Below are 27178 nucleotides of genomic sequence, written 5' to 3'. Positions count from 1 at the left end.
CTCCGCATTTCCCACCAGCCTCACCTCTCCTCAGAGCGCTGCTCACGCCCTGACATGACAAGTACCTTGACCTGTGTAGTATTTGTCTAATTTCTCCCATCAGATTGGAAGCTCCCTGAGAGCAGGATCTTTTTTCTGTGTCCCTTAACTGTTTTCTCCACACCACCCATCAGTGTGTCTGGTACATGGCCGGAACTCAAGATATTTGGTGAAAGAATGAATGAACGAGCAAATAAACTAGCCTAAGGGTCTTCCTGAGGAAGCTGAGGGTTTCAGCTTTCCCCAAGCTGTAGCCGCATCAGGCCAAGGACCTCTGTGCAGAACCCGCTTCACCTTGCTACAACAATCACCGCTCTAGACTGGGGTTGGTGCACCTCTTCCTGTAAAGGGTCAGGCTAACATTTACAGCCCTGCTGTCTCTGGATCAACGATTCAACTCGGCCACAGTCACACAAAAGCAGCCACAGAAGATCCATACACGAACGCGCAGGGCTAGGTTCCAACGATGCTTTAAGAACACTGGTAATTTGAATTGCATGGAATTTTCATGTGTCAGGAAATACTATTCTTCTATGATTTTTCCTCCAACTATTTTTTTTAAATGTGAAATGATTCTTGGCTCGAGAGGCCAAGAGAAAAGAGGAGATGGGCTAGATGTGGCACTTGGGCCATTGTTTGCTCTTCCTTGTTCCAGATCTTTGTGAATTGGGGTGATTCATTAAAAAAAAAAACAAAAACAAAACACTGCAACCTGGGGGTGGCCCAGAGTCCTTTCACGACAGTCACCTCATTCGTCCTCAGGACAGTGCTGGAAGGGGGGTTCTCCACTCTTTCTCTATCTCAGGTTACCTCTGAGGCCTGGCATGACGTATCTGAAGTCACTGAGCTTGGCCTTTTTCACTCCACTGCCAGAATTCTTTCTGCACCTAACAGGCTGTCACAAATCTTCAGCAGTATGGATACAAAGACCTCGATTAATCCATTATTGGTTTTCATTTTTTAAAACTGAAGTATAGGTTGGTTCACAATGTTGTGTTTCAGGTATACAGCAAAGTGATTCCATTATACACTACAGACAGACAGACAGATAAGAGAGTCTTTTTTCAGATTCGTTTCCATTACAGGTTATTAAAGATATTGAATATAGTTCCCTGTGCTATACAGTAGGTCCTTGCTGTTTATTTTATATATAGTATCTGTTAATTCCAAACTCCTAATTTATCCTTTCCTCCCCACCCTTTCCCCTTTGGTAACCATAAGTTTGTTCTACGTCTCTAAGTCTGTTTCTGGCATTATTTCACTCTCCTTTATGCCTGAGTAATATTCCAAAGCATTTATATATACCACATCTTTGTCCATTCATCTGTCAATGGACATTTCGGTTGCTTCCATGTTTTGACTATTGTAAGTTGTATTGCTATGAACATTGGTGTGCATATATCTTTTTGAATTATAGTTTTCATCTTTTCCAGTTATATACCTAGTAATGGGATTGATGGCTCATATGGTCACTCTATTTTTAGTTTTCAAGGAATCTCCATACCATTTTCCATACTGGCTGCCATTTTTGGTTTCAGAGAATTAGCAGGGAACATTCTGGTGAAGGGAGCATCAGCAAAGATTTGTGTATTAAAACACAAATACCAGGGACTTCTCTGGCTGTGCAGTAGTTAAGATTCCACAATTCCACTGTAGGGGGTACAGGTTCAATCCCTGATCGGGAAACTGAGATCCCACGTGCCCTATAGTGCAGCAAAAAAAAAAAAAAAAAAAAAAAAACCACCCCACACACAAATGCCAAATCAAGAGGGCAACTGTACATCATCCATTTCACAGCACAGATGGTTGTTCAACTCGCCTCGGAGAAAGAAAATGTGGATACCAGCAGCCTCCTGCCTGCCCTTTGGCATTACAGGAAAAAGTTAACGACACAGAAAATTGGCTGTGCTGCACAGGACTGCAAAGAGGAATTCTAAAGGTGAAGCCTCCACAATAAACACTTAGTATTATATTTTAATACCTAAGCCAGGCATGACTTTTTCCACCTTAATTTCCTAAAGGTTCCCTGAATGGTAATTAAGACACTCAAACCAAAGGCAAACACTCAGGGGAAAAAATTCACATCTAAAAAGTCTGAACTGTATTCTGCATTATTTCTAAGGTTATTACCTCTGGACACATGGACATATCGTTTTATAATACTTCTCAAATCTACTGTAACCAGTGTTCTCTCTATGTATGTGAGATGTGGTACACACAAACAAAAAAGCCCTCCAACTTCAAACACCGTGTCAAGGAAGAGTTAACTACCCTGCTCCACCTCCACTCAGGATCAGGTTATTTTGAACCCCTGGTGGAAATGCAAAAGTAACCCTGAGCTTCACACCTGAGGACCTGAGCACCCAGAGTTAAAAAGGAAAAGGGAAGGAAAGGGGAAATGGCCATAAAAACCAGGGCAATAACTCGGCATGCAGGCAGTAGGCGTCCTTCCCTCATCTGGCTAGGGAATTCTTTAGGCAAAAGCTAAACCTAATAGTTAGGGCCTCCACAAAAACGTGGGGACCAACTGATGGATGAAACCTAAACCAAAAAAGCCTGGGTACCTGAGTCTGGTTCTTCATACTCTGGAATTCAACACAGCATTTCAGATTGGGTTTCTATCGATCCCATGGAAGCACTTCTTCTGGCTCCAAAATGCCTTCCCCGCTACCTCCTCCTTGTGGTCCTAACTCTAGCCTGGACTCAACTCACTGAAGAATAGCTTTCATCTTGCTCCTTCCTGTTCAGTCAGTGCTTCAGCAGTCCTCCTCTCTGTGAACTCCCTCTGTCTCAATAACAGATTATTAGTTAGTTCAGTTGCTCAGTCATGTCTAACTCCTTGCGACCCCATGGACTACAGCATGCCAGGTCTCCCTGTCTACCACCAACCACGGGACTTGCTCAAACTCATGCCCATTGAGTTAGTGATGCCTTCCTACCAGCTCGTTTTCTGTCGTTTCTTCTCTTCCTACCTTCAATATTTCCCAGCACTGGGGTCTTTTGCAATGAGTCAGTTCTTCGCATCAGGTGGCCAAAGCATTGGAGTTTCAGCATCAGTCCTTCTGATGAATATTCAGGACTGATTTCCTTTAGGATGGACTGGTTGGATCTCCTTGCAGTCCAAGGGACTCTCAAGAGTCTTCTCCAACACCACAGTTCAAAAGCATCAATTCTTCAGCACTCAGCATTCTTTATAGGCCAACTCCCACATCTATACATGATCACTGGAAAAACCATAGCTTTGACTAGACAGACCTTTGTCAACAAAGTAATGTATCTGCTTTTTAATATGCTGTCTAGGTTTGTCATTAGTGACCATATAATTGGTTTCCCCAAACAGGACACTTTTGAAATGAAAGGGGCACTATAAAACATTATCCCTAAACAACCACAATAAACCAGGACTGTCCCAAACTGGGGCACAGGTCACTCCGATAAGGTCTTAGAGGGAGAGCACTTGTCTTACCTTGTTAACTCTGTCCCACCTTTTCAACCAAACAGTCCCACAGAGCACTGAAACACCGTAGGTGCTAAGTAAACATTTGTGGAATTGAAACAGGCACTTTAAAATGATACCACAAGTACCAGTTACCACAGATTTGTCTCCATAAAGGATGCTATAGATCATTATAAAATATAATCATACCAGAAAAATCCCTGCTTATGATATTCTATTTCATTTTATTTCCACTATGGCTATTTTTTAATCTCTCACTGATTGTGATTTTATATTAATAATAATAAATAGTTATCACTTACTGAATCCTGTGAACATTAATTACAGTTGCTGCTGCTGCTGCTGCTGCTGAGTCGTGTTAGTCATGTATGACTCTGTACGACCCCACAGACGGCAGCCTACCAGGCTCCCCGGGCCCTGGGATTCTCCAGGCAGGAACACTGGAGTGGGTTGCCATTTCCTTCTCCAGTGCATGAAAGTGAAAAGTGAAAGTGAAGTCGCTCAGTCATGTCAGACTCTTAGCGACCCCATGGACTGCAGCCCACCAGGCTTCTCCGTCCATGGGATTTTCCAGGCAAAAGTACCAGAGTGGGTCAGCAATGCCTTCTCCGAATCACAGTTGAAGAACCTTAGGTACATTCTCCCAACAACCCCAACAAGGAATGTATGTTATACTTAAGTCTCTAAGTGAAGAAACAGAAGCTCAGCAAGGGTAAATAATCCCCATAAGATCACAGACTCTGGCCAAACTCATTCCCTTCCATTGACTAGGAAACTTACCAACCTTAATATCTCGGTTCCATGGTGTTAATTTTTCAAAACCATGTTACCACTGAGACAAGGTGGCATAACATTCTGCAAACTATACCAAGTCATGAAATTGACAATGCGTGGTCCAACTATACCACTGTCTACTGTACTGATACTTATTCTAACATGATGCGGATTCAGACTCACTGAAAAAGAGGAGACCTGGAAGAATATTGGCAAAACTCTGTGACAACATACAGCACAGTCCCTCTGAGAAAAAGCAAAAATTGGTAGAAAAAAAGCCTGAGGCAGAAACTGGCATCTTGATGTCTAAGTATCAAATAAGCTTTCCTGACCAGATGGAACTCACAAACAGAATTTCTTAATCGATGAAAAGAAGTGAGCACCTGCTTTTCTGAAGGGAGGTGAGGGAAACAGTGGGAGAAGGGGAAAGAGAGTCTATTCCTAAATAGAACCTGTGAAAATTGGGGGTTTTTTTGGAGAGAATGGACTTAAAGCTGCAAACTCCATGCGTAGAGAATGACTGAATCAAGGGTTCTCTGGCACTTGGTCCAACTTTTCTTTTCAATTTTTAATATTTATTCATGTATTTATTTGGCTGCATCAGGTCTTAGTTCTTAGCTGAAGCATGCAGGATTTTCCTTGCATTGCACAGACTCTGGTCGTGGCACGCATGCTCAAGAGCGCCAGGACTCAGTAGCTGCAGCACCGAGGTTTAACTCTTCCGTGACATGTGGGAACTTAGCTCTCTGACCAAGGATTGAACCCACATCCCCTGCATTGCAGGCAGCTTTCTTAACCACTGGACCAGCAGGGAAGTTCCTGTCCAGCTTCTTGGCCATGAAATTCCACACAGAAAGCCTGGAAAACCCATACCCCACAACGCTTTGATTGATGGCGGCAGCACATCTAACACAAGAGGTTTTCTTTAAAGCGAGACACTTGTGTTCAATGTCCAGCCTCCACCCCACCTATTTTAATGTACAAATTTCCCAAAACCATAAAACTAGGGACTCTCGTGGGTACAGTCCTCAAATGACAAGCTTCCAAAATACTTTCCACGAACGCAATGGGTTGTTGACTTCTCCATTAAAAAAAAAAAATTCAGGAACCTTACATATACACGTGCAGGAATCACAAACTGCCTTCTCATAAACACTCCCAGGAAATAGGCTGAGCGTCAATCCCAACAAAGAGAAAGTTTTGTTTGCCAAACAAGAGTCTCTTCATTAACGCCTCACTTGTACTGATTATGGAAGACACGCTGTACAATGTTTCCACGATGAGGAAAAAGAAACCAAGTTTTGCTGTAGTCACTAAAGTCAGTAGTCACCAGCTCCCTGCAGGTTAAAACCTGCTCCCAAAAGCACACGTCACCATCCTTGATCTCAAAGGGTTTAAACCAAGCAAAATGAGCACTGGGTCCCTGTAGCTGCCAGCCAGCATCACCACATATGCAAACATGTACCCTAAAAATTCACTGTGTTCTAGGAAAGAGTAGAGTGAAAAGCATAAATCACAAACAGCAGCTCACATTCTCCAACCCCTCCTTCCCGGTCCAAGATGCTCATTTTGTCACAGAGCTCGCAGATCAAGACCAAGTGTTGCATGAAATGAAGTAGGATTTGGTTAAGATTGGCTTCACAGCAGAAAGTCAGATAAAGGTATTAAAAAAAAAAAAAAGATGCTGCATAAAAACTATCATGGGAGGTCTTGCTAAATAGACAACGAACATACAGCTAACTACACTTGTCTGCCCCCATGGAGACTAAGCTCTGGCCAGCAGAATGAGAGCAGAAGTGATGGGAGCCAATTCCAGGCCTGGTTCAGTCAACTCAATGTCCTTATTCCCTGGCTGGCTGTCTTAAAAAAAAAGAAAAAGGAGATGACCTTCAGAGTGACCTTGGGTGCCTTGTGTTGAAAACTGGCCAAACAAGACAGAAGGAGCCTGGGTCCCTGAAACACCAAATGGAAGAGGGCTGCCCCAGCAGGAACTCCTCCTCTAGACTGGTGCGTAGGTAAGAAGCTCTTCTTGCTTTCATTTACTGTGACCTGGAGATTTCTGTTACAGAAGCTAGGGTTACCTTATGTAATACAATAAGTCATGAAGAATGCATTTATAAGCCTCTAAGAGCCCTTAATGGCTGTGGAGCTTCCTCTAATGTGCCTATCCCTGGAGCCCATTGTCCTGTATCAGTTGTGAATGCTACTATTAGCATGTGCCACAATCACAGAAGGCCAAAACTAAAAATCCGTGCATAGAAACGAAGACCCAGTGCAGCCAAAAATAAAAATAAAAATAAAAAGATTTCACAGCTTATACGTGGCAAAGTTGGAATTTGAAAGCAGGCAGTGACTCTATAATCTCTGCTCCTATCCATTCTGTTCACCATAACTTCTTGCTATAAAGCAGTAAGAGTTGACTCTTTATCTAGAAAGGCAAAATGTTCTGCCTGGGCTCCAGGTGGGGCCTACCAGGCTGGGAGAAGGGATCCTGGGTATCCTGCTACCTGGAGCCATTCACCTTCCTCTAGTCATGATTTAGCGCTGGCAGTGATGGGAGCCATCTGCTCACCACCTGAGTTCTCCCTGGCCCTCCCTGCATTGCCCTGTCACAACTCACATCCTGGTCCTCCAAAGAGGCCTCCTTGGAGCCAGTGAAACCAAGTCCCCCTAAAACCGAATTCCCCTGCTGAGTTTATGATTAACCCCTCTATCCAAAACTTTATTCCTTTTCCTTTCTGTCCCTGTTACCCTCTGGATTAAGGAGGATTAAAGAAAAGGTGGAGATGAAACCAAGCAAGACCCTGCTGGGCCTTCCCAGGTACAAAAGTCCCTCCATGTCTCCTCCTCTTTGTTTTTGGCCTGAGTTCCAAAAAGCAGACAAGCAGTTAACAGAGTCCCAGGACTCCTAGTTTCACCTGAAGGGCTACAGATAACAATCTGATGCATATCTTTGAGTTCTGCATAAACTAAGACCACCCCCACAACCCAGTGGAAGATGACTACATGCTGACCACAAGCACGAGATCCCAAATAGGCTAGAACCAGAAGGTTGATGATGGAGATTTCAAAAAGCACCATCCTGTTACCACACCACCCATCAATCAAAAGAAAATCCAGGAGCCACAATCCTCAGCTTAAATGCTGCCTTTAAAAACCATTCCCTGAAAGCCATCAGGGAATTCGAGTCTTCAGAGCACGAGCTGCCCATTCTCCTTGCTTGGCACCAGCCCTGCCATAAGCACGGTACATTCCTTCTCCACCATGGGCGTCAGTAGATTGGCTTTGCTGTGTGTCGAGTTTGGTTTGGTAACAACTGCACCTGGAGCCCAGAGGGGCTTCCTGTCCACCCACCCTCCCCCCCAGGCTCACCCACTGCCAAGCTTTCCATCATCTTTCCACATTTACCAGGCAATCTGCAGAAATGCCTCCAACACGTGCCTCTGCTCTCACCTCCCTCACCTCCACTTCTTGCTTCCAGATTGCTCAGGCCTGACTTCGAGGTTATCCCATTTGGAGGTCAACTGTTCTGACAGCCAGCTGTATTTGTCCCCTCTCCCCTCCCCATTCTCCCTCTTTCCAAGTAATGAATGATGGCTTGGCAAAGAAAGCAGAAGCCTCTGCCAAAACAAAAGGTCTGGCAGAACAGCTCTCCAGAGTTACTGTGTCCTCTTACCCCTCTGCCTGGCCAGGTTTCCTGTGTGTTTTCCATCTCTGCTGGGCACCACGGTACTCAATGTGACCACTCTAACGTCAGCACCAGGACTGCGTTTCTCAAAATGGTACACAGTACAGAATCCCCTGGGCTACTGCTTTGCCACGCAGGTTCCTGAGCCTGGCCCTAATGGATCAGACTACCTAAGCAAGCCTTAGAAGGTTAGTTTTAAGTCCATCACAGTACGTTTCCTACATGGTTCTAACGTACTCACTCTTGAAAACAGTCTTCCAAGAGATGACCTTCCAAGGCAGGCCTAGAACAATCTGGTCCACAGTCAGCAGGCAATTTATGCATCATCTCACATCAGCCTCATTTCAACTCTAGAAGTGGGTACAATTTTTCTTCCATTTTAGTGATGAGGAAACTGAGCCTTTGAGATCCTAAATAATTCCCAGGTCACATGGATAATACCTGGCAATGTAGGGCTTTGAACAAAGATCAACCCCAAGCTCTAAACCTGCTCTGAAGTTCTCATAAGCTAGATGAACTTCAATATTTTCAAAAGCTGATAAAACTGGGTACCTGTGTTCACTTGTCATGTTTCTCTATTACCCATAAAGCCACTGTTAGAATGAAAACTCAGAAAAAGGCACCTTATCTTTAGGAAGTTCTTACCATACTTATTTTTGATGAGTAAGTGCAGTAAAAATGTGTTCCATGAAGTGAAGAACACTGTTGATTTTACATCTAATCTAGCCTCAGTTCTCACCAGTGCCAGAGGTAGCGCAACTTACAGAGGAAATTGACATTAGTTGTCTTTATAGTTCACCATCACAATCTTTTGTATCTCCTTCCCACTAATCCTATTTTAGCAAAGCATTAAGCATAAAGTAGGTAAATAATGAGACACTATAGAAACAGAGCTGAATTGCTAAGCAAATAATAATAATGATAATAATGAAAATAACAGCTACATTTATTGACTGCTTACCACAGCCAAGCTCTTTACAGATATTATCTCATTTGAGCCTAAGTAATATTATCCCCAATTTACAGACTGTGTGTGTTGTGCTCAGACGCTAAGTCATGTCCAACTCTTTGTGACCCCATGGACTGCAGCCTGCCAGGCTCCTCTGTCCAAGGGATTCTCCAAGTAAAAACACTGGAGTGGGTTGTCATTTCCTCGTCCAGGAGATCTTTCCAACCCAGGGAGATCGAATCTGCATCTCCCACACTTGCAGGCAGATTCTTTACCACTGAGCTACCTGGGAAGCAATTTACAGATAAAAAAAACTTAAATGTAGAGAGGTTAACTTTCCCAAGGTCACACAGCTAATTAAGTAGCAGAGCTGTGATTCCAACCCACATTGGAGTCACCCTGAAATCAACTGCAGTAAAAAACACTTGCTATACACAGAGTGGTCCCCAGAAGGGCAGCAGCAACATCCACCAGGAGCGTGTTAGAAATGCAGACTATCAGGCCGCACCCGAGATCTATGAAATCAGGACCAAGTGCACAGTTAAGTCTGAAAAGCATTCACCTAAACCAGGGTTTCTCAGCCCAAGCACTACTGACATTTGGGGCTGGAAAATTTTTGCAGTCCTGTGCAGTATAAGGTGTTTAGCAGCACCTCTCACCCCAGTATACCTACCAAATGCCAGTAGTAACTCCTCTTTCCCCACCCAAGTCATGACGACTGAAAAGATCTACAGCCGTATCCAATGTTCCCTCCCAGAGTAAAATAGCCCCCAGCTGAGATCCACTGGCTAGATGAGAGTGCTTTTCTGCTGGGCTGAATTTCTGGCATGGAGCAGAGGTTTGTGTGCACAAAGTGGAGGCCTGTGTCCCAGGGATGTGTTAGCCAAAAAAGAACTTCTAAGTTCTGGGGACTGGGTTCCAGGTCTGTCACTGCCTGGCCAGTGGAGCTGGGAGTGACAGAATCAGGTTTGTGCCCCTGAATCCAGCCTCACCACCAATAAAGCAGGGTTCCTCCCAACTTCACTGCATACCAGAATCACCCAGGAGTTGTTTTTTAAACATACAGATTACAGGACTTCCCTAGTGGTCCAGTGGCTAAGATCTCGAGCTTCCAATGGAGGGGGCCTGGTCAGGGAACTGGATCTCACATGCTATAATTAAAGATCCAACATGCTACAACACCTGGCAGAGCCAAATAAATATTTTTTTAAATACAAATTAAGGGGTGCCTTCCCCACTCCACCCCACGGGATTTGATTTTCTAACAAGTTCCTCAAGATGCTCTAAGGCACCCCATCCCTAAACTGGTTTTTAGGAAGCGCTAGACCAGAACATTTCAAGAGGCCCCGAATTCTAAGATTTTACCTTCATGGTCAATGACTCAGGCCTCCTCCCCACCCACCCATGTCACCTACCGGGAGTCCGGGAATCCTCAGGTTGCCCCAACTGAGATCCGACCAGCAGGAACCACACTCTGGGCCCCAGCAAGCACTGGGTGTGCACCTCGGTGGCCTCCCACCTCCAGCAGGGCGCTTGGCAGGACTGAAGGCAGCCTGCGGGGCTGGACTATCTTGAGCGCAGCGGAACCTGACGCTAATTTCATTAACACAGTCAGAGGGAGTCAGGTGAGGCGGGGCTGCTCCAGCCACGGCAATCTTGGGAAAGGAGACACACGTGTGCGACTATTTCCCAGAGCTGCACTCGGTGCTAATGCAGGCCCGGAAGAGCGGGTCCTTCCCAGTTACTGACTCTCCCTAGTAACTTCTCTCTACTAACTCTTCCTAGGTGCTGACATCTTACACTGCACAGGACAGCAAAGATTATCCAGGCAGGGAGACGCTGATTGCAGAGGATGCCCCTGGGTATATGGGGCAGCCCAGGGAAGATGCCAGGGAGCCGGAAACACATCCTAAGCAAGAGCAGGCTCGGTCAAAGATTCTCGGCAGAGTCAAAAAGACACAACTGACATTCATGGAGGACATCCGACACATGTGCACTGTCTCCTTCACCCCAGCTCAGCCTGAGCACCTCCATCTTACAGGTGAGGGAACTGGGGTTCAGAGCCCTGGACACCCAGCACTTACAGAAGAAAGGGAACTGGGTTCATCTCTAAAAAGCCTAGAGGCCCCATCTTGTTGCTTTTTTATTTCCTGGATCTGAAGGGAGGCCTTCCCAGGTGTCTTGGCAGTAAAGAATCCACCTGCCAATGAAGGAGACTTGGGTTCAATCCCTGGGTCAGGAAGACCCCCTGGAGAAGGAAATGTCAACCCACTCCAGTATTCTTACCTGGAAAATCCCATAGACAGAGGAGTCTGGCAGGCTACAGTCCACGGGGTGGCAAATAATTGGACATGACTTAGCAACTAAATAACAACAGCCCTCTGAAGGGAACCTTCGTGAACCAACTTTAATATTCAGTCAACACCCTCAAGGGTGTAAACAGAAGCCGGGACCGCCATGCCACCTGGTCCCAGAAACAGACCTGCAATTTCCTAGTTAAACACCAAGTTACTGGATGCAGGCTCTGTCCTACAGAAAAGCAACTCATGGGCTTTGTGAGCTCAAAAACAGTAGGTTGAGCCCAAAAGTGTTTTACCACTTTTAATTCATGAATCTACCCAACTGTGTTTTCTTTCTTTACAAAGATTTTCTTTTTCTTCCCATAAATCCTCATCCATTCAGTCACTGCCCTTCCTTTTGACTTTTCCTACCAGATCCTGAAACAAAGAAAGGGGTTAGAGGTCTAAGTGAGTCCCAGGTGCCAGAATTCCGGGTGCCAGAATTCGTTTCAGTTGTGTCCAACTCTGTGCGACCCCACAGACGGCAGCCCACTAGGCTCCTCCATCCCTGGGATTCTCCAAGCAAGAACACTGGAATGGGTTGCCATTTCCTTCTCCAATGCATGAAAGTAAAAAATGAAAGTGAAGTCACTCAGTCATGTCCGACTCCTAGCGACCCCATGGACTGCAGCCTACTAGGCTCCTTGTCCATGGGATTTGCCAGGCAAGAGTACTGCAGAGGTGCTCCCAGATAAGATGATGGGAAGAACCTAGTTGGCTGCTTCATGTGGGCCAGGAGCTGTTGTAAGCATTCACACAGATTTGTCTTTTTACTCCTAATCCCATACACACTTCTAAAGGTTGGTATTAATTAATACCCCCAATTTGCAGGTGGGCAATGAATGAGACTGAGGGCTTTCCTGGTGGCTTAGCGGTAAAGAATCTGCCTGCCAATGCAGGAGACGCAGGTTCAATCCCTAGCTTGAGAAGATCCCCTGGAGAAGGAAATGACAACCTATTCCAGTATTCTTGCCTGAAGAATCCCATAGACAGGAGCCTGGCGGGCTACAGTCCGTGGGGTTGCAAGAGAGTCTGACACGACTTAGCAACTAAACAACAACAGTGAAGTTCTGAGAGGGTTAAAGACTTGTCCAGGTTGTACGGCCTGAAGGTCTGTGTCCCTCCAAAATTCATAGGCTGAAATTGTAACTCCTACAGATAATGGCATTAGGAGCCAGGGCCTTGAAGAGATGCTTAGATCAGAATGGTGGAATTCTTAGGAATAAGATTAGTGCCCTCATAAAAGAGGCTTCAGAAAGATCCCCAGTCCCTTCTGCCAGAGGAGGACACAGCTAGGAGGCAACAGCTATGAAGCAAGGAGATGGCCCTTGCCTGACCATGCTGATACCCTGATCTCAGACTTCCAGACTCCAGAACTGGGAGAGATCCATTGGTTGTATATAACCTACCCAGTTTGCAGTGTTTTGTGAGAGCAGCAGGAACAGATTAAGACACCAAAGTTCCACACCTAGGAAGTGACAGAGGTGGAGTCCATGCCATGCTACTCACCACCGCGAGGTGTTTGGCAAACATTTGTATTAATCTCATGTGCCAATGGTTCCTTTTCCCTTGTGTACCTATACCTCTAATCACATGATACAGACCTGCAGGTAATGCCTAATCTACCATCTAAGACAGTGCTCCCCAACCTTTTGGGCACCAGGGACTGGTTGTGGAAGACAATTTTTCCATGGGCCAGGATTAGGGGAGATGATTTCGGGATGATTCAAGCACATTACATTTGCTGTGCACTCTGTTTCTATTATTATTACACCAGCTCCAGCTCGAATCATCAGGCATCAGATACTGGAGGTTGGGGACCCTGATCTAAGACCTGACTACACCAAGGGTGGTCCTCAGACCAGGAGCATCACCAGAGAGCTTGTCAGAAATGCAGAATCCTCGGTCCTGCCCCAACCTCTTGCATCCAGTTTGAGAAGTGCTGATAAGATCCTTATTTTCTTGATTCAATATAAGGAGTTGCCTCGCACTTCCCCCTTCCTGGGGTCTGGGCCTCAGGAGGCTGGGGAGTCTAACATAAGATTTTCCATTTCCATCGTTGTACTCCCTTCAGGAACTCTTTCCTGATGAGCACCCTTGCTCTCTCCTTTCTCCACCTCATCTCACAGGCACATGAGAATCTAAACTGTACAGTCTGGCAGCTGCCTGATTTAGCACCATGCTGCCTCCCAGGGAGCTCCCATGTTAATTGTCTCACACATGCAGAGGGTGGAGCTCAAAAGTTCAAAGACTGATTGCAGGGCAGATGGAAATTATCACTCACTAATCAAATGATATCCATTCAATTGAGTGACACAGCAATCTGGGGAGAAGACATGAGTTCTGTTTGGGGGGTATTTTTGCCCCATAGCAACAGACAGGTACTCTGACAAGAGTATCTCCATCAGTTGAGTCACCTAGTCATTCCAGTGTATTGTAAAAACCATGCACTTAAAAGGAAGAGGGAAGAGCAGCTGAGGTCCCAGAAGTGTCGTCAGGGGGAGAGGGGAAGGTCAGGAGTTCGGCAGGAGCCGAGGGTCTGAAACACTTTCCCCAGTGACTGACACCAAAGTCTGGGTTGCTGTTGTTGCTCACTCTCTAAGTCGTGTCTGACTCTGCGATGCCACGGACTGTAGCCCATCAGGCTCCCCTGTCCGTGGGGTTTCCCAGGCAAGAAAACTGGAGTGGATTACCATTTCCTTCTCCAGGGGATCTTCCCGACCCACGGTTTGGTAGAAGGCACTTAAGACTTGGCCTGTGTTCCAAGGGGGAGGCTGGCTCCTTCCTCCCGCATCTGGGGGCACCTGAAGGACCTCAACAAGTGCAGACTGGAACTAAAAGTTCACTCCCTCCAGGCCAGCATGACTGGCCAGTGCTGGGACTGAGCACTTTTCCTGTCTGAGATGATTTGAATTCTCAGAAATACCCAGGAGGGCACTTACTGTCCCAACCTGAGCCCATTTTACAGGTCAGCTGAGTACCTGCACGCTTAAGTGACTCACTCGATGTCAAGAATCTCGTGGTCAGGCGAAGACTAGAACTGAGGATGTGACCATCCAATGCTCGACCACATTCCCCAAGAAGGAGAAAAGCACTTGAGTCCAGTACCTTCTGCTTGGTGCCTCCACAAGACCACCCAGCAAAGTTATTGCCTCCAGGGACTTGGAAATGCCCTCCTGCTACTTCCTGGATCCCAGGCCCCACTGTGTATCCACCCAGGGTGTGTGCTAACACCGATCCTTCCCTGGCAATTCCTAGGTGCTGGCTTTACAATCAAGGCCAGGAAACCTGCAGAAGACAGACAGACTCACGGTCTAGCTATGAAGACAAGAAGGGGAGAGAACTATCTCGAACATCTTTCTACTCCATCTCCAGACCGCGTTCTCACCTCTTCTTCCAGAATGCTCTGAAAAGCTGCTCCACTTTTCTGCCCCTCTCTCCCTATGTCTGAGAAGCTCAGAGCCTTTCTGATCCTCAAGGACTCAGAGAGGAATGAAGCATCCTGATCAACAGGCCCTGTCTACACTGAATGTCAGCCCTGCCCACACTGAATGTCAGCTCTGCCCTAGGGATAGAATCAAAGGACTCTACTCAATCCCTCAATCAAACCTACCTTCCTGCCTGGGACCCTCCAGAGACCAGAACCTAAGGAACCTCCTCGCATTTTTAATTTTTAGATTTACTTATTTGGCTGTGCCAGGTTGCAGCATGCAGAATCTTTAGTTGCAGCATGCAGACACTTAGTTGCAGCACATAGGATCTGGTTCCCTGCTGCTGCTGCTAAGTCACTTCAGTCATGTCCGACTCTGCGACCCCATAGATGGCAGCCCACCAGGCTCCTCCGTCCCTGGGATTCTCTAGGCAAGAACACTGGAGTGAGTTGCCATTTCCTTCTGCAATGCATGAAAGTGAAAATTGAGAGTGAAGTCACTCAGTCATGTCTGGCTCTTCGCGACCCCATGGACTGCAGCCTATCAGGCTCCTCCACCCCTGGGATTTTCCAGGCAAGAGTACTGGAATGGGTTGCCACTGGACCAGGGATCAAATCCAGGCTCCCTTCATTGGGAGCTCGGAGTCTTAGCCACTGAACCACCAGGGAATTCACTCTCCCCCATTTCATTTCCTAACATCCTAGACTAACTGGCCAGCCTGCTGCAACAGTTCAGTTCCTCTCCTTCCTTACCACAGGGAATCAGATGCACTGCTTAGATGAATGAGTCCCCCACCAGCCCAGCACAAAAAAATGACTGTTCAGCTTTGTCACCCAACTGAAACCTGGCAATGCAAAGGATCTATAATTCTTCTACCAAAATATGTTTTGTGGGGGAAAGTGTATCTCTAACTTCAATAGATCCAGCACCATAATCATGGCATTTATTCCTCTACCCCTTTCCTGTTGAATGCTCCTCTCTCAGCTCACATAATCCCTTCTACTGCTTCACAGAGAAACACTGAGTCAAACACAAGTCATTTTACATCTGTAAGACACCGAAGGGCAGAAGACACCAGAAGGTCATTCGCCTCTCCCTTTTCCATCCATTTCTGGACCCTCGTTTCATTTTGCCTCTGCTAATCATGTGGCTTAAAACCAACATTTCAAATTCTCTGTGCTGCTTATCACTAAGCTGGGACTGATCAAGGTAAATCCTTACCTACCAACATAAAAAATGAGAGGCCGACAAACTCTTAGCAAGCACCAGGCCCTCTGAAAGAGAGGCAATATTATATGCAAAGGAAATAAGAGGAGAGCTGAAATATAAACTGCCAGGTATTAATGCAAAGTAATAAACCAGGGAAAGGCCCAATAGCAACGTTTTATGGAGACAAAGCAAGAACTTCTCCCAAGGGCAGGGGAGGCCAAGAACAGAGCTTCTAATCTAATAAATCAAAGCAGAAAAAACTGAACTATTAACAAGGCCTGGCAAGTGTATCTCAGAAGACAGCTCCAGCGAAAAACAGACAGAGCTTAGGGGTCACCAGGGGTGCTGGATTAAAAGTCCACAATCAAATCCTACAATGCCATATGAATCTTATTTAGTTCTATCAAAAGATACTGATGATGAGGCTTCCCTGGTGGTCCAGTAGTGAAGACTTCACCGTCCAGGGCCTCCCTGGTGGCTCAGTGGCAAAGAATCTTCCTGCCAATGCAGGAGACATGGGTTTGATCCCTGGTCTGAGAAAGATCCCAAATATAAATAAATAAAATTACATTAAAAAAAAAAGTCACCTTCCAACACAGGGGTGCAGTTCAATCCCTGATCAGGGCGCTAAGCTCCCACATGCCTTGCAGCCAAAACACCAAAACATAAAAATATCCAATAAAGACTTTAAAATGGTCCCCAAAAAAATAAATCTAAAAAAAAAAAGTTCCAAAAAATGTTGATGGAGCACGGGCTGCCTGTACCAGACACATGGGGCTCAGAGAATGCCCTAGACGCTACTGTGGCAGTCTCGTGGCCAGCTGGGATACCTAGAGGAGGATAACAAGGGAAAGGAGGGTCTCCATGAGAGGGGGCTGCTGGGGAACTAGACCATGGCAGGAGGCAGTCTGAGGCCCCAAAGAACCAACACCGATTTTTGATGATTCCTCTCTCTGTCTTTTGTTTTTGAGGGGGGTGGGCGGTGGTTCCTGAACTGTTCAGTCTTGAGCTACCTGCTGTCCAGACTTAAGTATCTATTTGATTTATATAATAATGACTACTTTATACTCACAAAGCTTTCATGACCCACTAGCATGGCTCGGGGCACATTTTCTCCAAGTCCTGGCTCTTGATGTTTTCTTGCTGAAGCCAAGGTTAAAGAATGCAGAGTCTGACCCCAGAAGAGAATAAAATCGATGATCCAGTAACCAACTGATGTTCCAGGCTTGGGTGGGAAGGTCAAAGGACAGTCTCGCCAACCTGGACATGGGTGTCGCCCAAGTCCTCCCTTCCCCCCACATCCAGGTGAGAAACCAGAAGAAGGCTACAGGCATTTCTATCTCAGCTGTTGCAGCTCCAATGGCTGGTTACAGACTTCACCCCAATTTCAATCCAGGCTCAAAGATACCCACCCTCCCATCACTCTCACTCCTTCCCCCAATGGCCTCTACAGAAAGCCCAGGTACAGAGAAGTAAATCAAAACTGTCTGCTGCTCCATAGGAAATAAACTTATGGTTACCAAAAGAGGAAAGTCGGGGGAAGGATTAAAATTGTAAGTTTGGGAAAAATTGGTAAAGACTACTGTACATGAAATAGATAAGCAAATACTTTATGGTTTCATCCACACACAAAGAAGAGATAAGCAAGAAAGACTTACTGTAGCCCAGGGAATTATATTACACATCTTGCAATAACCCATAATGAAAAATAACCTGAAAAAATATATATAACAGAACCACTTCACTGTACATATGAAACTAACACAAAATAGTAAATCAACTGCACTTCAATTAAAAAAAAAATGAGGAAAAAACTTGCTTCTCTAACAGGCTTTAAGAAAAGGATGAAAAACCAAACACTTCCTTCCCCACAAAAAAGATTCACCAATAAATATTTGCTAAGTGACTGCTCTAATTTTCATAATCCATGTGAACTGAAAAACAAGAACCGTGGACCAGACAGAGAGACCTAAATGAAACTAATCCTGGGGAGAAAAAGAGGATAAGGACTGGCCATAGTGAATCACTGAATGTTGTGAAACAATAGGGTGGTGGCCCTCCTGAAAAAGAGTTAAAAAAATAAAGACACAATGAATAGAAATTCACAACCAAATCACTTCTTTCTCCCTTCTTACTGCTGGAAAAGAACACTAACAGGAGTAATTCGTTCCTCCGGCCACCTGAAAACTATTCGAAGTTTTCTCAAAGAAACCTTGCATGCACAATGTTATCAAAAGACTACTAAAATCAATAGCTAACTCAAGCATCCCAGCTCTTTGAACTGAATCCTCCCTACTTCCACTTGAATGGGCTCTCGGAAATCATTAAGAGCTGCACAAATAACCAAGACCCCTTCCCGACAAGTCAGATAACCCAGAAGTGAAACTTGCTGAAATCTTCAGTGAAAAGAATCTCTAAGGGCAGTTTCCAACAAAAGCATCTCTGAAGGCCTGACCCCCCTGTGAACCGCATGGTGGATTACTGCGGTCACGAGACATTAACACCATCCCCATTCTTCGTGTGCACATCCCTTTGTTCTTCTAGCTTTTTAGTGGGTTGAAGCGAAGCTCACCCTGGCAGCTGAAGATTCCTCTAAAATCTAGTCACTCCTTATTCTATCTGCCCAACTCCCAGTAATGGCTGGCAGTAAAGCCTTTGAAATAAAACGGACCCATCTGCTTGGGGAAGCATCTTACATCTGACTCACGCACAGCCCAGGAGGGAGAGAAAAGCTCCCTCAAAGATGGTGACATTGTTAAGGTGAAACTGATGTCCAACATCCCTGAAGCCACAGGATGGAACAAAGTAGGGAGCAGAAAGAAGTACTTAGGAAATGCCCACCAGCAGCTCTTGCAGGTCAGAGTGGCCTTGTCAAGGAGCAGGTGCCTCCAGCAGGCTTGCTGTCACATGGCCCTCCTCCTCTCCATCCAATCTCTCACCCCCGTCGCTGGGTGTGAGACCCAGTGACCTCAGGAAGGGGACAAAGAAGACATACAGAATGTTAATTTTCTTTTCCCCCATTCACAAGGTACTCGAGAAGTTGTGACAGCATCAGAGGAATGAAATCATGTATGAGTTTGCTAGGGCTGCCATAAAAAATACCACTGACTGGGGGGACTGAAGAAATAGTCATTTACTGTCTCACTGTTCTGGAGGCTAGAAGTCCAAGATCAAGGAGGCAGGGAAGGGCTGATTTCTTCTGCAGGCTCCCTCTTCAGCTTGCAGATGGCCACCTTCTCCCCAAGTCCATACAGTCTTTCCTCTGTGAGCATGGACCTCTGCCAACCCTTTGTATGTCCAAATTTCCTCTTACAAAGACACTAGTCAGACTGGATTAGGGTCCCCCCTGTGACTTCATTTTAACTCAGTCACCTCTTTAATGACCCTGTCACCAGTCACATTCTGAGGTCACAAGGGTTAAGACTTCGATGTATGAAAGTAGAAGGGGAAGCAATTCAGCCCAAAACAAATGACAATAACTGTCCTTTAAAGCAGGGCTCTCCAACCTCCGGGATCTAATACCTGATGACCTGAGCTGATGTAATAATAATAGAAATAAAGGGCACAACAAATATAATGTCCTTGAATCACCCTGAAACCATCCCCGCCATCCCCTGGTCTGTGGAGAAATTGTCTTCTGCAAAACCGGTTCCAGGTACCAAAGAGGTTGGGAATCACTGCACTCAGGGACCTGATAATCAGATTATGCCAGGTCCTTGATGCACCTCGGTTTGTAAAATCTTTGCAGAGTTCCCATGAGGCAGATATTCTCCTTTACAAGTCACACAGTTAGAAGGTGGCTAAATAACACACAAGCTTAAGAACAGAGGTAGGTCTGAGCCCAGGATGCGGAAGAGCAAGGCCTCCCTTCCCCAGCTCCAGTGGAAAGACTGTTTCTAGGTAGCAAATTCTTTCAGACGCCTCAGTTCAATGATCCTCAGAACACCAGAAAACTCATCCTTTAAACTCTGTCCAGGATGTTGTGACAGGAAATGACACATCGTGGGGGTTTTCTGATCTTGTTTTTAAAAAAAAAAAACTTTCAGGGGATTAATCTGTGAGTTGAGTTCTTAATGGAGATTTGATTTTACAGTGTCAAAACAAGACAACTGTAAACAGGGCATCTCCAAGAGTGAGGAGGGGGCCTGCAGATTTCATGGGCTCTGGGCCATTATTTACTAATAGGATTAGCAGATGTGAGTGTGGAATTGCTCCCCTGGCTTGAAATAATGCAATGTATTTTTCCTAATGTAATTTGAAGAGTCTGTTAATACAACAAGCCAACGCAAACTTTAGAAGTGATACGGGGAATTGCGGGCAGCAGTCACTTCAGTAACACCCTAAAGGAAACGTGACTAATATTAGGCCTAATCAAAAACAATTAGGGCGCTTCCCTGGTGGTCTATTGGTTAAAACTCCCCGCTTCCACTGTAGCATGCACGGGTTCAATCTCTGGTCTGGGAACCAAGATTCCACATGACGAGCAATGAAGCAAACACAATATTTTTAAAGTGTTATTTTTAAAAACACACACACCCAATCAGATAGGATAAAGATTAACAAAAAATAAACCAAATATAGTCAGCCGTATCTGCAGGTTCCACATCTGCAGATTCAACCAAACAAGGAACAAAAATATACTTCTTTAATGTTCTAGGCTCTCACCTTCTGAGAGGGACAATGTTCTTTCTATAGAATAAATTTGCTTCCACTTAAAAAAACATGTCCAGAAAGTTCCATAACCAAAATTTGAATTTAACATGCACAGCCACAGCATTTACACTGTATTTACTATTTACACATGATTTACATTTTATTAGGTATCGCAAGTAATCTAGAGGTGATTTTAAAGTGCAGAGGACGATAGGCATAGATTATACACAAAGACTATACCATTTTATATAAGGAATTTGAGCACCCAAGGATTCTGGTATCTTCAGGAGATTCTAGAATCAAGCCCCTGAGAATATCAAGGGAAAGCTGTATTTGACAGCTATTTTTAAACTGGCAGGCATTTCAGTGCTCCCACAGCTTTCAAGAAAACCCAGGGACTCTAAGAAATAAACCTTCTAATGCAATAATAGCTCATTAATGCAACATCCCCTACCCCCCAACACATACACATATAGAATACAAACCAAATTCAGGAGCTGAATAGTGCCAAGAAAAAAAATATTCAAAATTATGTGTCTCTTTCCTCACTTTTTTCTATTATTTACTCAAGACTTAGGGGAACTCAGGCCAAAAAAAAGTCTTTTACAAGCCAAGGGCTTAAGCGACTTGGCCACTATTTGTGAAGTCCATGTGCTACAGGGCACTTCTATGACAACTGTGGCATGGGCCTTATTCTGGAATCTTCCACTCCTGAGCCCACGAAGGAAGTCTGTTCTCAAGAAAGGATCTCATTGTCCATTAAACCTTCCATGATATGGGTCAGCTCGGGATATGAATTTTAAACAGCTTAGTTAGTTAGGAAGAAGGAGGCAGAGAATTCTCTGGGAGCCAGACAGCCAGGTTCAAATCTAGATGTAAGCCTTTGCTAGTTGTATGATCTTGGGTAAGTTACTCAAAGTCTCTGAGCCTCAATTTCCTCATCTGTAAAATGGAGTAAAAACTGGAACCTTCCTCCTAGAGTCATAGTGAGAGGCAAGTCACACAAGCTATTTGGAAGATTTAGTGAGCACTCAATAAACAGCTGCTGTTAAGTGTGGACTGCGTGCTCAGGCGCTCGGTCACGTCTGACTCTTTGCGACCCCATGGACTGCAGCCCCCGAGGCTCCTCTGTCCATGGGGATTCTCCAAGCAAGAATACTGGAGTGGGTTGCCATTTCCTGCTGCAGGGGATCTTCCCAACCCAGGGATCCAACCTGCAACTCTTGTATCTCCCGCATTGACAGGCAGGTCCTTTACCACAGAGCCACCTGGGAAGCCCGTCAGTTTGGATTAGTACCAATCTATATGTTGATTACAATATGAAGTATAAAGTAATAAAACTGCATTGTTTAACCATAATGAGATACTGCTTCATACCCACAGGGATGGCTACTATCAAGAAAACAGAAAATAACAAGTGCCAGTGAGGATGTAATGAAATCAAAACCCTCATACACTGTTTGTAAGACTATTAAGTGGTGTAGCTGCAACAGAAAACAGTACAAATATTCCTTGAAAAATTAAAAACCGAATTATTATATGACACAGCAATCCCACTTCTGGACATATGTCTGAAAGAAGTGAAAGTAGCATCTCAGACAGACATTTGCAAACCCATGTTCACAACACCGCTGTTCACAATAGCCAAGAGGTGGAAGCAATCCACACATCCACTGATGGATAAATGGATTAAGCAAGCATGGTACACACATGCAGTGGAATATTACTCAGCCTTTAAAGGGAAGGAAATTCTGACACATGCTACAGCACGGACGAACCTTGAGGACACTGTGCTAAGTGAAATAAGCCAGTCACAAGACACATACCAGGAGTCAAAGTTCAAAGAAACGAGGAGGATGGTGCTTGCCAGAGGCTGGGAGTAGGGAGGAATGGGGAACTGTTTAATGGATACAGTTTTGAAAGCAAGCAAAGAGTCCTGGAGATGTGTTGCACAATGATGGGAATATACCTAACATTACTGAACTGTACACTTAAAAATGTTTAAAATGTTCAATTTGGGGATTTTTTTTATCCCCTGGAGAAGCAAATAGCCACCCACTCTAGTATTCTTGCCTGGAGAATTCTTTGGACAGAGGAGCCTGGTGGGCTAGAGCCAGACACGACTAAAGCGACTAACACAGACACACTGTGTTTACCTAAAGACTGCTAGAGAAGCTGTGGAGCTCACCGCCAGAAGTCCTCCCCTTAGGGAGAGGATCAGGATTGGAGGGGTTTTGAGGAAATTATAAGAAACCTTCTGACTGAGAATAGATTCTATTTCAGAGCTTGGAGACAAAATCCTTCCCCTGGGAAACTGCCTCCAACTCACTCATCACATCCTCAGAAGTGGAAACTCTACTTTTCATTTCAGAGATGTTATCACAGGGCTTTTCAAATAAGAGTCTTGATAAGGAACATTTAACATGTGATGCGATGGCTCCAAGGCAGTGAGGGCTTAGAGATACCAGTGAGGCCAGAGGGGCCCACCAGCAAGCTGCCAAGTCCCAGGCTCTGCTGAGAGGTGCAGGCTCTATCTTTCACCTCCAGGCCATCCCTTTAGAGGGGATCCTGTGGAGTGTTGGGGGAATGAGCCCAACTCTATCCATCAGCCCCTGGACTCCAGTCCTTATAGAGCGACTGGGTCACAGACAACGAAAAGCATATTTCTGTGCATGTCAGACCCCAGGGAGCATCACACCAAGTGATGGGGTGCTTCAGAAGGGACTGCCCTCCACAGACCTTAAACCTGTGTGCTTATATACAAGTTCCTCTCCTCCTTCCCTTGCTCTCAGGGTGAGTCACTGCCAGCATGAGTCTGAGCCAGAGTTGGGGTAGGGAAAAGGATGGAGGGAGGGAAGATTTACTGGGTGCTGTCATCCTCAGGCTTTCAAAGGGTCCCTCCACTGCCAACCTGAAGTTCACTTCCACAGCACACCTCCCACATACGTAAGAAATACAGTTGCCATTTATGAAGCATTTGACATATTTGCATATATTATTTACATCTCTCTCACACAGGTCAGGGGCTTCCCTGGTGGCTCAGAAGGTAAGGAAGCTGCCTGCAATGCAGGAGACCTGGGTTCGATCCCTGAGTTGGGAAGATCCCCTAGAGAAGGAAATGGCAACCCACTCCAGTATTCTTGCCTGGAGAATCCCATGGACAGAGGAGCCTGGCAGCTACAGTCCTTGGGGTTGCAAAGAGCTGGACATGACTGAGTGACTAGCACACACCCAGGACAGGTCCAATCCACTAGCTTTACAAACCAGCATGTCTAGATTACTTATCAGTGTACACACAGCCCCTCACACCTGAAAGGAGGTACTCAGTATCTGTTGAGGGAATACCTGGGTCCCTCTGAAAATACCTGCGTCTATTAAAATAGAGTCAATTAAATGTCCTAAGGAAGCCTACCTGGTTCCAGGTAAAAATGTTCTTTTCCACATCCATCATTTAATGAGAACCCAATAAAGACCTTGTGCTGTCGACAGACACCGGTTCCCAAGTACATGCAGATCAGAGGTTCCCCTGTGCCTGTGAGTAAGTGAGGCTACCCTGCTGCCAGCAAACTGCTGAGCTGTAACACACCATTTGATTACTGTCTTGTTTCACTTTCTGAGCTGCTTCTTTCGGCTCAAGAAAATCCACCTCGGCTGAAAGCAGGAAAGACAGTGATGGGGAAGTGTGGCACAGGATTTCGACACCACAATATTCCTCAGCTACATCCTGGATGCTTGTTAATAAAACCTTCATCAGCACAACTGATGTCATACCCATGGTGGCATCTCCAAGCTGAATCTTGTTCCAGAAGAACCGTTCAACAGCCAAAAGTATAATTTCAAACAGGAATTTCATTCTTTATTCATAACTTCCAAAGTGCATTAACAGGAATTTATTCATTCAGTGAGTCAACAATAATATTTATTGAGTTGCTTCTTTGGAGCTGGCAGTCAGGTACATGCCAGGGATACCCAGGGAGGGATGAACAGACAAAGGTTCTGCCCACAGGCAGCCTCTATGTTGATTGGGGGGTGGAGGGGAGGTAAAAAGGAAGAAAAAGAAATGAATTTCAAAGAGTGATATGTGCTTTGAAGAAAATAAAAGAGAATACTGTAATAAGAGGGAATTCTTTAGAACAGATGGTCAGGGATGGTGTCTCCAACTGGGGGTAACATGTAAGCAGAGACTACTTCATGGATATCAGGCAGTCTTTAGGAACAACAGCATTTTTCGTAGAGAGACTAGCAAGTGCAAAGTCCCTGGGGCCATTTTTGAGACAGAAAGAAGATCCACGTGACTGAAGCATGGCCAGTGAGGCCAAGGGTGGGAGGAAACCGTCAGAAAGTTGAGCAAGGGCCCGGTCTTGAAGCATCTTATAGACCCTAGGAAGTAACAGTCAGAAGTCCATCCCAAGCACAGTGGGAATCTCTGGATTTTTGTCTTTAAAAATCTCTTTCAAACTATTGCATAAAGAACAGATCATGGGGATGAGCAGTAACTCTTCATAATGTGGATTCTACTCACCTGTTTATTTATTTGGACTTAAAACAGCATAAAATTGTTTATGTCTTGTTGTTTAAAAAAAAATAACATAAAAGTTATTCTGTCACAGTTCTAGGGGCCAGAAGTCTGAAAGCAAGCTGCTCTATGGGAGAACTCTCCTTGCCACCTCCAGCTTCCTGGTGGCTACAGTCCTTGGGGTTGCAAAGAGCTGGACATGACTGAGTGACTAGCACACACCCAGGACAGGTCCAATCCACTAGCTTTACAAACCAGCATGTCTAGATTACTTATCAGTGTACACACAGCCCCTCACACCTGAAAGGAGGTACTCAGTATCTGTTGAGGGAATACCTGGGTCCCTCTGAAAACACCTGTGTCTATTAAAATAGAGTCAATTAAATGTCCTAAGGAAGCCTACCTGGTTCCAGGTAAAAATGTTCTTTTCCACATCCATCATTTAATGAGAACCCAATAAAGACCTTGTGCTGTCGATAGACACCGGGTCCCAAGTACACACAGATCAGAGTACGTCAAGGCTGTATACTGTCAACCAGCTTATTTAACTTCTATGCAGAGTACATCATGAGAAACGTTGGGCTAGAAGAAGCACAAGCTGGAATCAAGACTGCCAGGAGAAATATAAATAACCTCAGATATGCAGGTGACACCACCCTTATGGCAGGAAGTGAAGAGGAACTAAAAAGCCTCTTGATGAAAGTAAAAGATGAGAGTGAAAAAGCTGGCTTAAAGCTCAACATTCAGAAAACGAAGATCATGGCATCTGGCCCCATCACTTCATGGGAAATAGATGGGGAAACAGTGGAAACAGTGTCAGACTTTATTTTGGGGGGCTCCAAAATCACTGCAGATGGTGATTGCAGCCAGGAAATTAAAAGACTTTTACTCCTCGGAAGGAAAGTTATGACCAACCTAGATAGCATATTCAAAAGCAGAGATAATACTTTGCCAACAAAGGTCCATCTAGTCAAGGGTGAACATGATGATTGGAGCTCGCATGATTCGTGATTAACGGCTCTGCGTAATCACGACCTGCAACACCCTGATTGCTCCTATCTGATTCTTCCTGACGATCCATGATATTAATGTACTTTACGATTAGATTGAGGTTTTTGTTGCTGTCTTGTTAGTTGTATCTGAAGTAGCGTCAGACACGACTGAGCGACTTCACTTTCACTTTTCACTTTCATGCATTGGAGAAAGAAATGGCAACCCACTCCAGTGTTCTTGCCTGGAGAATCCCAGGGATGGGGGAGCCTGGTGGGCTGCTGTCTATGGGGTCGCACAGAGTTGGACACGACTGAAGTGACTTAGCAACAGCAGCAGCAGTCAATGGTATGGTTTTTTCAGTGGTCATGTATGGATGTGAGAGTTGGACTGTGAAGAAAACTGAGCACCAAAGAATTGATGCTTTTGAACTGCGGTGCTGGAGAAGACTCTTGAGAGTCCCTTGGACTGCAAGGAGATCCAACCAGTCCATTCTGAAGGAGATCAGCCCTGGGATTTCCTTGGAAGGAATGATGCTGAAGCTGAAACTCCAGTACTTTGGCCACTTCATGCGAAGAGCTGACTCATTGGAAAACACTGATGCTAGGAGGAATTGGGGGCAGGAGGAGAAGGGGACAACAGAGGATGAGATGGCTGGATGGCATCACGGACTCGATGGACGTGAGTTTGAGTGAACTCTGGGAGTTGGTGATGGACAGGGAGGCCTGGCATGCTGCAGTTCATGGGGTCGCGAAGAGTTGGACACGACTGAGCGACTGAACTGAACTATCTATTTTAAAGATTTTTGATGTGGAGAAGTTTTAAAGTCTTTATTGAATTTATTCACAATATTTCTTCTGTTTTATGTTTTGGTTTTTTGGCCGCAAGGCAGGTGGGATCTTAACTCCCCGACCATGGATCGAACCCATGACCCCTGCATTAGAAGGCAAAGTCTTAACCACTGGACTGCCAGGGAAGTCCTTATGGATTTTACTTAGATGCTCTGGCTAAACTCTCCTGTCTGTCCTATCCCAGGTCACTCCCAGAAAAGTCTGAATCAAAGGAAGTGGGTATAGTCGATGGGACTGGCAATGACAGGATTCTCTCCAATGGTCATGAAAGGAGATATCTGG

At 45.3% G+C, this 27178-nt stretch overlaps 1 protein-coding gene and 1 non-coding gene across 7 annotated transcripts in view; one reads left to right on the top strand and one right to left on the bottom strand.

The window, feature by feature from the left end:
* The window catches only part of CHST11 (carbohydrate sulfotransferase 11), a 266248-nt gene that overhangs the window by 206852 nt on the left and 32218 nt on the right, over nt 1–27178 (bottom strand). The gene's annotated exons all lie outside the window — the stretch shown is intronic.
* On the top strand, nt 25984–26119 carry LOC138438454 (U8 small nucleolar RNA). Its single transcript, XR_011256384.1, has one exon. It is a non-coding gene; the product is annotated as a U8 small nucleolar RNA (small nucleolar RNA).

This window comes from Ovis canadensis, chromosome 3 (genome assembly GCF_042477335.2).
Source record: "Ovis canadensis isolate MfBH-ARS-UI-01 breed Bighorn chromosome 3, ARS-UI_OviCan_v2, whole genome shotgun sequence".
Taxonomy (NCBI): domain Eukaryota; kingdom Metazoa; phylum Chordata; class Mammalia; order Artiodactyla; family Bovidae; genus Ovis; species Ovis canadensis.
This window is presented reverse-complemented; position numbering and strand designations above follow the sequence as displayed.